The sequence below is a fragment of the Lepus europaeus genome, chromosome 9, assembly GCF_033115175.1.
Source record: "Lepus europaeus isolate LE1 chromosome 9, mLepTim1.pri, whole genome shotgun sequence".
Classification (NCBI taxonomy): Eukaryota; Metazoa; Chordata; class Mammalia; order Lagomorpha; family Leporidae; genus Lepus; species Lepus europaeus.
In genome coordinates this window covers 108,823,339-108,838,618 of record NC_084835.1, presented here as the reverse complement: position 1 = coordinate 108,838,618, position 15,280 = coordinate 108,823,339, and the positions used below count along the sequence as shown (strand labels likewise).

Below are 15,280 nucleotides of genomic sequence, written 5' to 3'. Positions count from 1 at the left end.
TCTCATCTTATAGAGACACCAACTAATCAGGCTATTTGGATTATATTAGAAGTACTGTCAAGATGTGATGTGGTACCAAACTTTAAGTTTCTATAATGGAAAATGCTATTAATACAAATGTTTGAGAATTAAAAATTCTAATGATCTTGTGTTACTAGACATGATAGTTATGTTAATGAGAAAGCCCCAGAGGCCTAAAGGGCTAAATACTTGTAAAATCCTACAGGTGCTTTCAAAAATACTGTGAAGTAAGCAAGTGCCTCTTGTTGGTTGATGAGTTTATAATTTTAAACATGGCGACTTAAAGTCTTTTGTCATCCACAGTTATATATATTTTCTGCTCATAAAACTAAAGCGTTGTTGGTTCTGTGTTTAGCTGTCCTCCTAGAGGTTCCTATGGACTTTTTCCAGCCACTTCTATTGTATTCAGTACTTTGGGATGGCTCTGTAAACAGATGAAGCCAATAATGTATTAACAGTACCAACTGAGAGAAAGTATGGTTAAATGAGGTTACTAAAAACAAAAAGCAATTCAAATCAATTGGCAATCTACAAAAAGAGTTAAAGATTTTAAAAGCTATTATTAAAATTGCTATATTGGTCTACTATGCTATGTTATATGTGTGTACATATTGTATGTCCACATGGGGAAATTTTATTAAGAGTTTTATTTTAAATGGCTTATAGATAAGATTGTCCATAAATTTAAGCTGCTAAAATCAATCAAAGATACATTTTAATTTGTGTGACCTGAATCTGTGTATCATATGTTTTAAACTTGTTGGTAGAAAGAAACTAAAAACATTTTAGATGGTTGTGCTCAAGTTTACTGGTTAAACAAACTACACCATGTTAGATATTTAAGAGGGGTTTTCAAATACATGATTCTTAAAATTATAGAAGGCATTGGACCTTCTGGTAAATGTTTTCTTAAGTTGTTATCTAATGGTTGAAACGGTTTGCTAAGTATTCATGTGATATTGCTATTGTCAGCAAGCGATCTAGGACTTGCTCCCTCATTTCTCTATTCTAAGCCCAACTTGTTCTTTCATTTCTCTATTCTCTTCAAGGTAGGAAACTAATTCTATTATGAAGGAATCTGTAGGACGCACAATTTAATCTTTAGACCTTATAAAAGAGATGGCTAACATTTTTCTGTAATAGCATAGCCAAAATAAGAACTTAAATAATAATCTCATAGCTAGATTCACTTTGCCATCAGCGAAGTATACAGTAAGTAGAAAAAACCTCCCTTTCAGACCAAAGGGAAAGAAAGTTTTTAAGTGAGAATATAATTTTCCTCATGGGCATTGTCTACCTTAGAAAAACTACTACAGAACATGCCTGTGACTATAGACTTGTAGTTCAGGCCACCAAAGATTAGAGATGGGACTTGGGCACTCCCTTGACTTGCATCCTCTGGTCTGCTTCAACACAAACTAGGAGGAAAAGAAAGCTAGGCATCAGAAGCAATGGATGGCAGGCCTATTAATGGCTGATCTGTACAGTGATCTGCCCTCAAGGAGACCCAACAGGCCAGTCCACTGCAGTGGCTTTCAGCCTGGGCTTCAGAAGAAGTCAACTTGTGAAGAGCCCTGGCAGCTCTGCCAAGAGTTGGATCACTGGAAATGGACCTGCCCTGGAGTCGAAGGATGCCCAGGTCAGAGCCACAGATCTTATTGGCTCTAAGCTGAAAAGCCCTTCACTCAGCCCAACTTCCAAAGTGACCACTGCAGCTGAGGGTATGGTCAAGTAGGGTCAGCAACATTGCAGGCAGAACTGTAAATTTCTTGTTAGAGATGCCACCTGCCTTTACCTGGCCAGCTCTCCTCCCAGGCCAGCCAAGTAATGAAAGTCAACAGAGTGCCTTCCCCTAGGAGGTTCACACCTCCCTTAGGATATACCCCATGTGAAGAGATAGATAGGTCTGGGCCTCTTAACTTACAAGGCCTAAAGCCCAACAGATTATTATCAAGCCCCTTCTATCAGGTTCTATTTGCCTCTAAATCAGAAAACTTAATTGTAGCTTAGACAGCACCTTTCTTAGCTCCTCTAATAATGACTCTGTCCTTTGTTCTAGACCCTGTCTAGCATACTTGGGCCTCATTCCTTTGTAATCATAACCTCTACTCTACCACCAATGGCTCTACTCCCAACCCGTGTGTTCTGATGGTCCTCTTCCCCACTTAATGCTGTATAATTGTTCAAACCTGGTAAATGCCACTCTTAGGATCATTGGTTACTATCCTCACTCTGTCTTTTATGACCTTGTCTAAATATGATCAGAGTCGGCAAACTTGGAAGGCTTCCATAGCCTTGGCAACTGATGACCAGAGCCTAGGGTGGTTACTGGCGCCATAAACTAGAATGTCAATTTGTTGGGTCAACAACAGGAGCCACTGTCCACTTGCTCCTCATGTGGGATCTCTGTCCTTAATGTGCTGTACATTGTGATTTAATGCTATAACTAGTACTCAAACAGTATGTTTCACTTTGTGTTTCTATGTGGGTGCAAACTGTTGAAATCTTTATACTAAATTGATCTTCTGTATATAAAGAGAATTGAAAATGAATCTTGATGCAAATGGAAGGGGAGAGGGAGCGAGAGAGGGGAGGGTTGCGGGTGGGAGGGAAGTTATGGGAGGGGGAAGCCATTGTAATCCATAAGCTGTACACTGGAAATTTATATTCATTAAATAAAATTTAAAAAATAAATAAAATAGAATATTTATATAATTACATAATATATAATTATATATTTATAAATAAAATAGAATATATATATTCATTTGAAAGGCAGAGCAACAGATAGAATGAAAGAGAGTGAAAGAGCGAGAGAGCAAGCTTCTATTCCCTAGTTCACTTCTTAAATGACTTGCAACAGTCAATTCTGGGCCAGGCTGAAGCCAGGAGCCTAGAACTCCATCTGGGTCTTCCACATGGGTGGCAGGTGGGCCATCTTCCACTGCCTTCCCATATGCGTTGGCAGGAATGCTGGATTAGAAGTGGAGTAGCCAGGACTCAAACTGGGGTTCTGATACATTTTACTGGGGTTGCAAGTGGTGGCCTAAGCCATGGTGCCACAATGCAAGCCTCAGGGTAAGGGCACTTTATTGACTTTGTACTCATAAGTATCTCCTTCCATGTGTTTTCTGGATGTTTCAGTCTCCTGTACTGTTGAACTTCTTGTTTTATTTTAATATTAATTTAAAAATGAACTATTATAATTCACTTTGTTTGGTAACAGAATTTTAAGTCCATGTAATTGAGAGTTTAAAAATGATCTTCCAAGAGATTAAAGTTTAGAAATGTTTTGGAGAGTGAGTGGTGTAGTGATTTAGTTGATGCTTATAATGCCTGTGTCTCGCCTCAGTGTGTGTTTCAAGCCCTTGCTCCTCCTCTTCCAATCCCACTTCCTGCTAATATATACCTTGGGAAGCAGCAAATGATAGGCCAAGAGCTCAGGTTTTCACCACTCATGTGGGAGGCTAGGATTGCGTTCTGTGCTCCTAGTTTCAGCCTGGTCCAGCCTTGGCTCTTAGGGCATTTGGGGAGTGAACCAGCAGATGGAGATTTGTCTGTCTGTCTCTCTGCCTTTCAAATAAAAAAACTATTTTGGAGAACAAAATGTCAGTTGATTTTTGCAAATTTGTTAACTTTAACTCCAAGATTCTTCTTGCCATTTCTATTTTATTTAAACGCAATGTGTACGTATGTGTGCTACCAACAAAACTTCCACACAGCTACAAAGTGAGCAATGTGCCATTCTTTATAAGAAATGACAGTTGTAGCCATCTGGTGCAGAGTTATGGTTGAGAGAGGCCAGGGCCTGAGAATTACTAGAGATCATGGGTTTGGTGCTGTTCTTTGCTTTTTGTGGTTTTCCTTTAGAAGCTAAACGGTTACTCATATGTGCCAGTGCTTATTGACAGTGACCCTATTTTCTATTTAAATTTGAGTTTAAATCAATATCAGGTGATATTCTTGGACAACTAGGACGACTGGTTTATTTCAGTGAGCTCTGTGATGAACATGTTTTAAATACTCCTTGGATATACTTGTAGCCTGAAGTTGTTTGATATTATGGGGCATATTTTGAAGTAATTGATCCCATTTGTAGATATTGTCATTTCCTGAAGTTAATTAGGAGTCATGATTGTTACAGAATGAAAGATACTGTTGAGGATTTTCTAAATAAGTTCACTGGCTTCCTAGGCTTCCTAGGTTTTTTGTTTTTTGTTTTTTTTTTCCAGTAAGAATAATTCTTACTGAGACGATGATGGAGGGTTCCAACTGGTTTCACCACAACCTCAACTTCAGCTTCAGATCTGGGTTTGGTTCATTAATATCTGTTTCAAAATCTGAGTGGTCTATATTTTTCATTCTGATGCTATGTTTTTTCTTTGTCTCAAATATTGATAAATGGGTGTGGCTGCTTTCTGCTCCCTGTGGCTTTGAGTCATAGCCCACATTCACTTCCAGCCAGGGTTTTGATCAGTGATTCTGGAATAAGGATCATTTTGGCAGGGACTGTCAGCTCCTGTAGCAAGCTCTGCCCTGGCGAGGCTTCCCAGACTGTGAGGTTGTATAGCATAGTGGATCAAAGCATCCAGAAAACAGATGGAGGGGGATATTCCTGGAGATTGCCTGGTCTTCGCTAGCAGTGACAAGTGAAGCTTTTTTCTTTTTCTTCTTTTTAGTGGAGGAAAGTGAGGGAGAAATATTAGTGTTGTGTGGTGGGTAGAGAGCAGTAGTGAGGCAGTATCAGGGTTGAAGGGTGGGGCTGGATTCAGACAGGAAGAACAATGAGGAAAGTAGTATTTCATTCCGCAGGAACATGTGTACTTTTTTTTAAAACCTTGTTAAACCATTTAAATCACCTCCCTTAGATATCCTCCCCCCCCCCCCTTTTTTTTGTGAGGGGAAGTTGGGAACAGATAACCATGTTGCATAAGCAGAAAAATTCTGAGCTTACATAAGGCATATAATGATGTGATCAATAAAATAAAAACAAAATTACCATAGTGGTACATATTTAATTATGCACATGCTTACTGTACTATAAGGTAATAATGGCAAGGCATTACATAAACATTGTAGCTGTTGTTACTTTTAATAGGGAAGGGAACTAATATTTATCGAATCTCTAATATCCACCATGCTCCATGCTGGGTGATTTATGTATGTTCTCTTATTTAATGTGAAGCTTAACAATGCTTGTGGATGGAGGAAGGAGAAATTACACTTCTGGACCATTCTGAAGACCCAGAATTCCCTTTGTCTAGGGCTCTCACCCAGTGGTCCAGGGACCTTCTCTGTCTCCTTGAGTTAGGAGTTTACATTCTTCCACTGTGGGACTTAGTCACACCTGGATAGAGGACTCAGCCTTTTATGTCCATATTCAATCTTGCTTCTCAGTTTAATTGTGGACTGGGAGTTGGCCAGGCAGCCCACACCTTAGCCTTCAGATGGGAATTCTGTTTGAAAACGAGGAAGCAGAACCCAATGCAGCCCCACACATTTGGGGAATGTATGGATTCCTCCTTCAGCCCCCAGTTCATAGTTGCATAAAGGGGAGGGGAATAAACCACGTGGTTTGCTGTAGGAAGGCCAGCCCATGCTTTGCCAAACACATTTATTGATAGTACATGGCACTGCACTATTTAGAGAATAAGTTTTTAAAAATCCTTTTGGGGGCTGGAGCTGTGGCATAGCAAGCTAAGCCTCTGCTTGCAGTGCCGGCTTCCCATATGGGCTCTGGTTCATGTCCCGGTTGTTCCTCCTCTGATCCAGCTCTCTGTTATACCCTGGGAGAACAGTAGAAGATGGCCCAAGTGCTTGGGCCCCTGCACTCGCATGGAGACCTGGAGGAACTCTTGGTTCCTGGCTTCCGATCTGCCCAGCTCTGGCCGTTGCAGTCATTTCAGGGGTGAACTAGCAGATGGAAGACCTTTCTCTCTGTCTTTCCCTCTCTCTGTGACTCTGCCTCTCAAATAAAATAAAATAAAATAAACCTTTTGATATTAGGGAATTCTTTTGAAGTCTTATAACAACTAGACTCTACTTGCCAGAAGATGTACCAGTATTTAAACTTCTGGTTAAGATTCACCTAAACTCCTGAGGAAAACCTCTGAGAGGGTGAGATAGGGTGGTTAAGGAACGTCCATCAGCCATTTTTTCTGTTGAGGTTCCTATGATGGGGGTGGGGAATAGAGATGAGGTCAGAAGAAGCCGGAAATAAGGACGGGGTGTTGAGAGGTGTCCATGTGGGTACCTGCAATGAATGGAGAAGGAGTCCAGACAGGAAGTGGGGGAAAGAGACAGTGGGAAGTGTACTTAAAATGGGACTTAAAGGGGAGGGTGGGAAAATTGTCAGTCTAGGAAGAGAGTCATGTATTTAATACAGGCACCAACTTGGAACAACAAAAGGAAGTTGTTTATTACTGTATGTTTAATTGTACTACTATGTGGCTATGTGTTTAATCGTGAATAGTGTATTATTGAGTGTGAATTATGTTTTCTAAATATTCAAAGTGACATCAAAGAATGAGTAATTGTTATTAAGGCTTCTATCTTTTCCCCTTGGTGAATCTATTAAACTTTTCCTAAGTTTGTTTCCTTGAATCCTATGCCACCCAGGCAGTTGTGTTGATGGGAAACTTCAAGGATTATAAGTCATTAACTCCTCATGTTGTTGCAGCTGCCAGTGATGTGCCCTTGATGACCCTGTGTCCTCTTTAAGAGGATAAATATTGAACACTAGCTGGATACCTTGCATTAACAGCTGCTGCTTGATTTCTAATTGCTCTTGTTGTTGTTTTTTAATGTAGGCAAATGAAAAAAATGTTTACTATAATTTTCAGGGCAGAGAGAGAATAAAACTGTCCTTTTGGTGAAGTTACAGGCTATGTTCTGTCATTGACAAGATACTAGCCATGTGAACTGTGCTCACTCAGAAGATAGCTGAAATTCCTGATCTTTGCTACCTGTGTATGTGGCCTTCTTTGGAAATTGGGTTTTGCAGATGTAATCGAGTTAAAACGAGGGCATTAGAGTGGGCCCTTAGTCCAAGATGATGATGTCCTTAAAAGAGTAGAAGACAGAGACACAAGGAGATCGTGAGTAGATGTAGACAGAAGTTGGGTTACTGCTGCAGGCTGAGAATACGGCTCCCAGAAGCTGCAAGGGGCCAGGAAGGATCTCCCGCTACTAGTTTTGGAAGGAGCACACAAGACCTTGATTTTGGGTTTCTAGCTTTCAGATCATACATTTCTGTTGTTTTAGGTTATCTAGTTTGTGGTACTATGTTAAAGTAGCCTAGGAAACTAATATGCCATATTTATCTTTTTATGTAGTTAGTAACATTTTGATCCCATTTTGAAAGAGTCACTTTTGTATTATTTCTGTGACCTTGTTTGAGATGAAATATTCATTACAGTCATACAAACTAAAATACTTTTTAAATTAATACTAAATTCAAATCCTCTATTTGAATAGGGCACATATAATTTTTATATAGTTTAAATATGCTATGGCTGAAATTTACCTTTTCTTGAAATGCAAAATTGCTGTTTCCTTTTACAATGTAAGAAAGCACATTGTATTATCCTTAGTTAAGGCAAAGTGTAAGTAACAATGTCAAATAATTTGTACTAATTACCTGAAATAGTCTAAGTAAGATTCTGATTAAAAAATATTGAAAGATACGAGATTTCAAAAAATTCATGGAAAGTAGAATTAAACATGCTTGTTTTGGTGCAAATTTTTTTTTTGAAATCCATGCATATGATGAGTCCTTGAAAAGCTAATGAAAATGCTTATTATGAAAAAATATGGGCCGGCGCCGTGGCTTAACAGGCTAATCCTCCACCTTGTGGCGCCGGCACACCGGGTTCTAGTCTCGGTTGGGGCGCTGGATTCTATCCCGGTTGCCCCTCTTCCAGGCCAGCTCTCTGCTATGGCCCGGGAAGGCAGTGGAGGATGGCCCAAGTCCTTGGGCCCTGCACCTGCATGGGAGACCAGGAGAAGCACCTGGCTCCTGGCTTCGGATCAGCACAATGCGCCGACCGCAGCGGCCATTGGAGGGTGAACCAACAGCAAAAAGGAAGACCTTTCTCTCTGTCTCTCTCTCTCACTATCCACTCTGCTTGTCAAAAAAAAAAAAAAAAAAAAAGTGTGGATTTCAAAATTATTTTGCACTAAAATAAACCTATCGTTTAACTCCATTTCTTCATGAACTTTTTAAACTACACTTTAAATCAGCAAATTACTTGAAAATAAATACTTCAACAAAAGCATTTAATTGTGTCTCAACATTAGTAGCTATTGGTGTCTTTATTGAAAATTATGGCAGAAATAAGAAGAAAACATAAATGGCTAAGGGGAAGGAAACTGCAAAACAGCATAGGCAAGGCACGTCAGATCTCACCAATTTGAGAGCAGAGCCTGTTCTGTCTTGCCAGTTACCTTCAGAGAAAGATGGCAGAGACGCTCAAGTCACTCCCAAGGATGTCTATCATGCGTGTGCGGTCCAGGACTGTTGTCCATAGCCAAGGGGGTGGCTGCTTCTGAGACAGGATTAGCGGGGTAAGCTCAGCTGTCACTGTGGTGGTTACACATTGACGCTACTGCCTCCTTGTACGGCATAAGGGTTTTATAAGCTCCTTCTTCAATTAAGTTAGTTGAGTCTGGGATCTTACTGTGCTGCTCAATTTTTGTCATTTGCCAAGTGAGATTGAGAATAAAATCTGTTGTTTTGAACCCAGTGCCAGGAAGACTAGTTACAAAGGTACACTCCAAATTGGCTCTGAGATGTGAGTATCATGGCAGAATTATTTCAAGGTCACTTGTATTTATTTTTTTCTAAGCACTTTCTTGACTTTAAAACGCCTTTGGAATTTCAAACTCAAAATTCTAATCTCTTGCAGCGAGCTCAGTCTCTATGCAAAACTTCACTGGGCCTGCCAAATGGAAAGCATCTGGATGGAATACTGAATTCAGGTCATTTTCTAAAAAACAGTGTGTCCTTCTGTAAAGAAAGGAAATCAAACCCAGTAACATCACACAGAGAGGAGGGGAAACTAGTTCCAGCAAGAGCTTTTCTTTCCAACAGTTGGTTGGAATTAAATGTGCAGCACTTTCCTTCTTCCCTATCTCCACTTCCTCAGACACCAGATCTTAATGGCTGATTTGAATTTTTAAAGAGTCACAGCCTTTCACTTTCAGTTATCACCACCGCACCACTGTCTGCTGAGAGGAATGATGAGTATAGGCCTAGCTCATACCCAAGGTTATCCAGGAGACTTTCCTGGAGGCTCCTGGAGTGGTGGAGAGTGGGCTGCTCAGACTTCAAAGTGCATAGGAATCTCCTCTGAGGGTATGTTAACCTGCATATCTTTATTCAATGAGCCATGGGTGGAGCCTGAGCTTCTGCATTTCTAAACAGCATCCAGGTTGTGCAAACAGCTGCTCCTTGGTAGACCACATTTGAGTACCAAAGGATGATACACTTCAGCAACCTCTAGTTCAGGCCGTTATTCTTTGTCTTTCCCAACACGTGGCCATTTCTGGGCTTGAGATGTTGCACGTGTAGTGCATGTAGGACTCAGCATTGAGTACTGTCTATCCACGCATGGACGTAAGTCTAACATTCTCCTTTTCTCCTTCGTCCCAAATCTTTCCCCACAAAGTGCACTAACATATTTTAAAAATCAGTGCACAAACTTGCCATTACAGAAAAACATTTTTAACAGAGCAGAAATAGTGAGAACAAGAAAAGATGAGTATCTACATTGAGCCTATTCCATCCTCAGAGAATTCAGAAGGTAATTTTATCTAAGATGATAGTGTTTCATTAGTATTTACTTAGCACTAAGGTAAGTAATGGCTAGGATGATAGCAGACTAAGGTATATTTATTTTTCAGCTTTACAAGTGTTCTAAATAAAAAAGATTATAATACTATGACCAAAGCTATTATATCCACAACACCACTTAAGACTGATAGATATAATGTTCCACTTAGGAGTATTATGGTACAATTAACCACATGGTATTAAAATGAAGTTTCATAAGACACTTAAAGTTGTAAACCTATTCAGAAACAGATTTGTGCTTCTCAAGTAAATACAGAGACTACAGTCATTTGTGTGGTTAATAAAAGAAACCAACAAGCCCAACTCTGTGTCCCTGTGGATGAGATTTAAAGTAACATATCTCTGCTATTTTCTGCAATTAACATAAAATATACTTAAATTTGGAAGATTTAGTTTGCCATCACCTTTCCACACAACAAACACAATTCCCAGGCTAATTTGTCTTCATTAATTCACAATGCAATTGCAGGGCTGGCTTCTGCTCTGATGCTTTTACACAATCTACCTTCAAGGCACCGAAGCCCAAAGGGAAGCAAGGAAGGTGAAGATGGGACTAGCACATATTACCCACACTGTCAACTTTCCTTGCCTGTAACCTGGGATATATACTTGCTAGGTTTGCATACATTGGGAGCATGCTGGAACTAAGACTCCTGCCTTGAGGAAATATATATTGTCGTGCTTGGCCCCCATACATGAAGAGAAAAACATTCTGTACTTCCTAATCTTGAACCATATCTTATGGGCCTGAATTTGAAAATGTGCCTTCATGATAAGAACCTTAAAGCTAGTTTGGAGTGAGGGCACTGGTCCTGGCCACCACTTGGGCTGGTAACTAAACAGGTGATGGAATAAAGGAACATGGTGGGGAAATAAAAATTCTCCCCAGTGAGCTACTTCTGATATATGGACTATGTAGAAAGGACCTGATGGAGGTGAACCCAAAAGAGGGAGAGACCTTTGACTTCTGCACATTGCAGTCTTGATCAGTGCAGGCATCTGGGGAGTGAAACAGTACATGGGAGTTCTGTCTCTCTCTATGTCTCTATCTCTGTGTCTCTTAAATAAATAAGTAAAAAATTAAAAATATTTGACTTATCAATCATTTTATAACTAAACTACAGACTCTATTTAAATTTCCCCAATTTTTCTGCTAATGTGTTTTCTTTTCCAGGATTTGATCCAGGAACCCATTTTGAAGTTAGTTAAGTTAGTTGTCATGTCCCTTTTGTTTTGTCCAATCTGTTACAGTTTCTTTTTTTATTTTTATTTACTTATTTATTTATTTATTTTTTTGACAGGCAGAGTTAGGCAGTGAGAGAGAGAGACAGAGAGAAAGGTCTTCCTTTTTCTGTTGGTTTACCTCCCAAGTGGCTGCCACAGCTGGTGTGTTGCGGCCAGCGTGCTGCGCTGATCTGAAGCCAGGAGCCAGATGCTTCCTCCTGGTCTCCCATGTGGGTGCAGGGCCCAAGGACCTGGACCATCCTCCACTGCACTCCCGGGCCACAGCAGAGAGCTGGACTGGAAAAGGAGCAACTGGGACAGAATCTGGCGCCCCGACCGGGACTAGAACCTGGTGTGCCAGCGCCGCAGGCGGAGGATTAGCCTATTGAGCTGCGGTGCCGGCCGTTTCTTTCTTTTTTTTTTTTAAAAAAGATTTATTTATTTATTTATTTGAAAGTCAGAGTTACACAAAGAGAGGAGAGGCAGAGAGAGAGAGAGAGAGAGGTCTTCCGTCCGATGGTTCACTCCCCAGATGGCCGCAATGGCTGGAGCTGTGCCAGTCCAAAGCCAGGAGCCAGGAGCTTCTTCTGGGTCTCCCACAAGGGTGCAGGGGCCCACAAGGACTTGGGCCATCTTCTACTGCTTTTCCAGGCCATAGCAGAGAGCTGGATCAGAAGAGAGCAGCCGGGACTAGAAGCAGCGCCCATATGGGATGCTAGTGCTTCAGGTCAGGGCGTTAAACCACTGTGCCCTGTGACAGTTTCTTAATCATGCTTGTTTTTACTTTTTTAAAGAAAATTTTTTTTATTTATAAATAATTAGGTTTATTACCATTTTGCATTTTTTTTTTTTTACTAACTACAGAGACAGGCTAGAGGGTATTAGCTTCGTTTTGCAGACAAAAGTGGAACCATTATTCCTATCTTTATTTACTTAGTTTTTAAAAAGATGTAATTATGGGGCTGGCGCTGTGGTATAGTGAGTTAAGCCTCTGCCTGCGGTGCCAGCATCCCATACTGGTGCTGGTTCTAATCCCAGCTGCTAATCCAGCTCTCTGCTATGGCCTGGGAAAGCAGTAGAAGATGGCCCAAATGCTTGGGCCCCTGCAACTGCGTGGTAGACCCAGAAGAAGCTTCTGGCTCCTGTCTTCAGATCGGCCCAGCTCAGGCTGTTGAGGCCATTTAAGGAATGAACCAGCTGATGGAAGACCTTTCTCTCTGTCTCTCCATCTTTCTGTCAATATCTCTGCCTCTCAAAAAAATAAATCTTCAAAAAAAAAAAAAGACATAATTATTTGACAGGCATAGTGACAGAGGCAGAGGGAGAGACATGTTTTTCATCTGTTGGTTCTCCCAACAACCCAAATGGCTGGGCCAGACCGAACCCAAGATATCAGAGCTCCATCAGGGTCTCCCATGTGGGTGGCAGACATCAAAGCACTTGCACCACCATCTACTGCCTTCCCAGGAGTATTAGCAGGGAACTCAACCAGAAGTTAAGCCATGGTATTTGCACTGGTGTTTGATATAGGATGCTGGCATTGAGGCAGCTTAACCCACTGTAACACTGGTTCCTGTTCCAAATTTAGTAGGACAGATTTGGGATGTAAACCCAGGGCTTGCACACCCACAACTGTTCTCTCATGACTTTGTAATACATCATTTTAAAGTAATCCAATTTCACAATGCTTTGCAGTATAATAGTAATATCTCCTGGCAGGTTAACTCTGGAGCCAACCAACCTAATTACCTCACAACCTGGCATGTTTTAATGCATTGTTTTAACTCTAACTCCATTTCACAGTTATTTTTAAGGGCTTCATGAGCCAAAATTAAAGCAAAGCTGATCTGAAAGGACCAGGAAACACGACAGTGAAACGTGTTTTCTTGTTCAACTTAGGCCTGGAATATCCTCACCAACTGCTTAGATCACAAGCTGGGGCAATTTAGGGATGAATGTTGATGAAAGACACAAGCAGTAACAGATTCACTTTTTCTGCCCAGGACTAATTTCCCCAGAAGTCCTGTTGCTGGTCTAGTACGTCATTATCAGCAGGATGAACAACAGTACTTCTCGAGTCTAGAATATACAAGGAAAAGGTTCAATCAAGCTGTCTACTTGGGGCCTTGAAAAGCCACACAGTGCAGATTTCATCCACACACCATTTTTCCTGATCTGGTATTAAGGAGATGCCTAATCATCTGGGAAACTGGGAAATTCAACTTTCAAGCCCAGGGGTGGGGGGTGGGAATGGACATTTGCAGAGTTACAGATGGCACAGGAAGCAACACAGTCTGTCAGTGTGTTAACAGGAAACACCCAGTTGGCTTGATAGGGAAAAGCTACCTTGGTAAACTTTGGTCTTCTGCAGGACATGATACCAGAGATTGTCAAGATGAATGCCAGGGTGACCAAGCCTCATAAAACTAGTTATACAGTTGCCTGAGAAGGGTTCTATGAGTTCCCTAAAATTCCAAGCACAATTTTGAGTATGTGTGTGTATTCCTGGAAAAGGGGTCCTTCCTCTCTCAAATTTTGAGTGGGAGAAAGGATTAAACCAGTTTCAGGCTAGAATACAAAAGCTATCAGATACATTGAGAACCAGGCAAGTCTGAGAACCTGTGAAGTCATTTTTTAAAATTTTTATTTTTTATATGTTTTTATTTTATTTATTTGAAAGAGTTACAGAGAGAGGTGGAGACAGAGAGAGGTCTTCCATCCGCTGGTTCACTTCCCAGATGTGAAGTCATTCTGAAAAGTTGGAACATGGACCCACAGCAGAGACAACTGAGCATATCTTCAGGTGCTCCTCTTCCTAATTGTATTTCATCTTTTCCAAACAAGACCCCAGTTGCCACCAGGTTCAGGTATGCTGCTAGGCTTGGTCTGCTGCTCTAAGAGTCTTGGGAAGACTTGTACACATGCTCAGGCCAGTCACTAACATTAAACCTCAGGAGAGAAGCCGTGACAAAGGAGCACTCCTTCCTCCGTGGCATGTGCTGACTCTGGAGGAGGCAGAAGCCAAGGTGGAAAGCAATGGACCTTTTCCTTGTAACTGGATTGGCATGGGGTGCCTGCCATAATCATTAACTGACTATATTTTCCTTGATTTTCCAGGATAAGGCAGGAAGCAATCTTCTCTGAAGATATTTGTTATCAATTCCAAAAAAAAAAAAAAAACACCAAAAACCAAAAAACAGAAATGTATTTCCACTGTGCTTTCAGATATTCTGGGTCTAGTTCGCTGGTGATGAGCTGGCTGATGCATTGACCCGAATATTCAGGAGAGCTCATCTCCTTGAGGAAATCCACTCTACTCTTGGTAGCATGACAGACCACTGACTCTTAGGGCACAGGAACCCTGAAATATCCTGGAAATATCAGGTGCTTCTCGGTCACTGTGTTGTCTGTCAGAAGGATGGTCTTATTGTTGACTGTTGCTTGTCCACTTTCAAGAGCAGTTCCCAGACAGACTTCAAATTTGGAAATTCCCAGGTCATACTATATCCACCATATGCAGCACTTTTAGGTTTTAAGGGGATGACTTTGCAAACACTCTACAGAACATTTTCTTCAGGCGAAGTCTTGCTATGGTTATCTCCACCAGTGAACTCACCCCATTAGTCCTTTGGAGGTATACAGCAAAGGCCAAGTAATGTTAATCTGGCACTTACAAAGCATGAGGTTTCACTTCCAGTCATCTGAGCCACACCTCATCACGTTTCAGCTGCCAGGAACTTAAACCTGAACTTCTTCCCTTTCCTCTAGTGTTTAGAACTTGTTGATGCCAAGTCTAGTTCAACACATGGTGGATAAGAGTCACCAAATACAGATTCTAATTCTTTCTTTCTGGCATTACCTCCTCTCTGCCAAAAGTGCCTACTGTGCCTCTGTGGCTTTGAGGGCTTGATGAGCCTTCTTCTTTTCCAGAACCAATAGAATCTTTTTCTTTGCTTTTCCTCCACCATCTTTCTGATACTGACACTTTTGAAGAGAACTGTTTAGGTATCTTATCGAATGCCCATCATGGTGTTTAGAGAAATTTTCATACTTCTTAAATGAAAATAGTAGAATTTACAAACTGGAAGTGATCTTACAGGAAATTTTATTCACTACCCTAGATTTCTGTTTTTATGACAGTGGAATGCATAGCTTCTGGGATTGAAATGGCTTCCCTCAAGG

The 15,280-nt window shown here is 41.0% G+C and overlaps 1 protein-coding gene and 1 pseudogene across 1 annotated transcript in view; both read right to left on the bottom strand.

Annotated features, from left to right (window-relative positions):
* CDH20 (cadherin 20) overlaps positions 1-15,280 on the bottom strand; it is a 236,552-nt gene that overhangs the window by 85,062 nt on the left and 136,210 nt on the right. The window lies entirely within an intron of this gene.
* Positions 1-15,280, bottom strand: part of LOC133766380 (large ribosomal subunit protein uL30-like 1) — a 62,794-nt pseudogene that overhangs the window by 21,844 nt on the left and 25,670 nt on the right.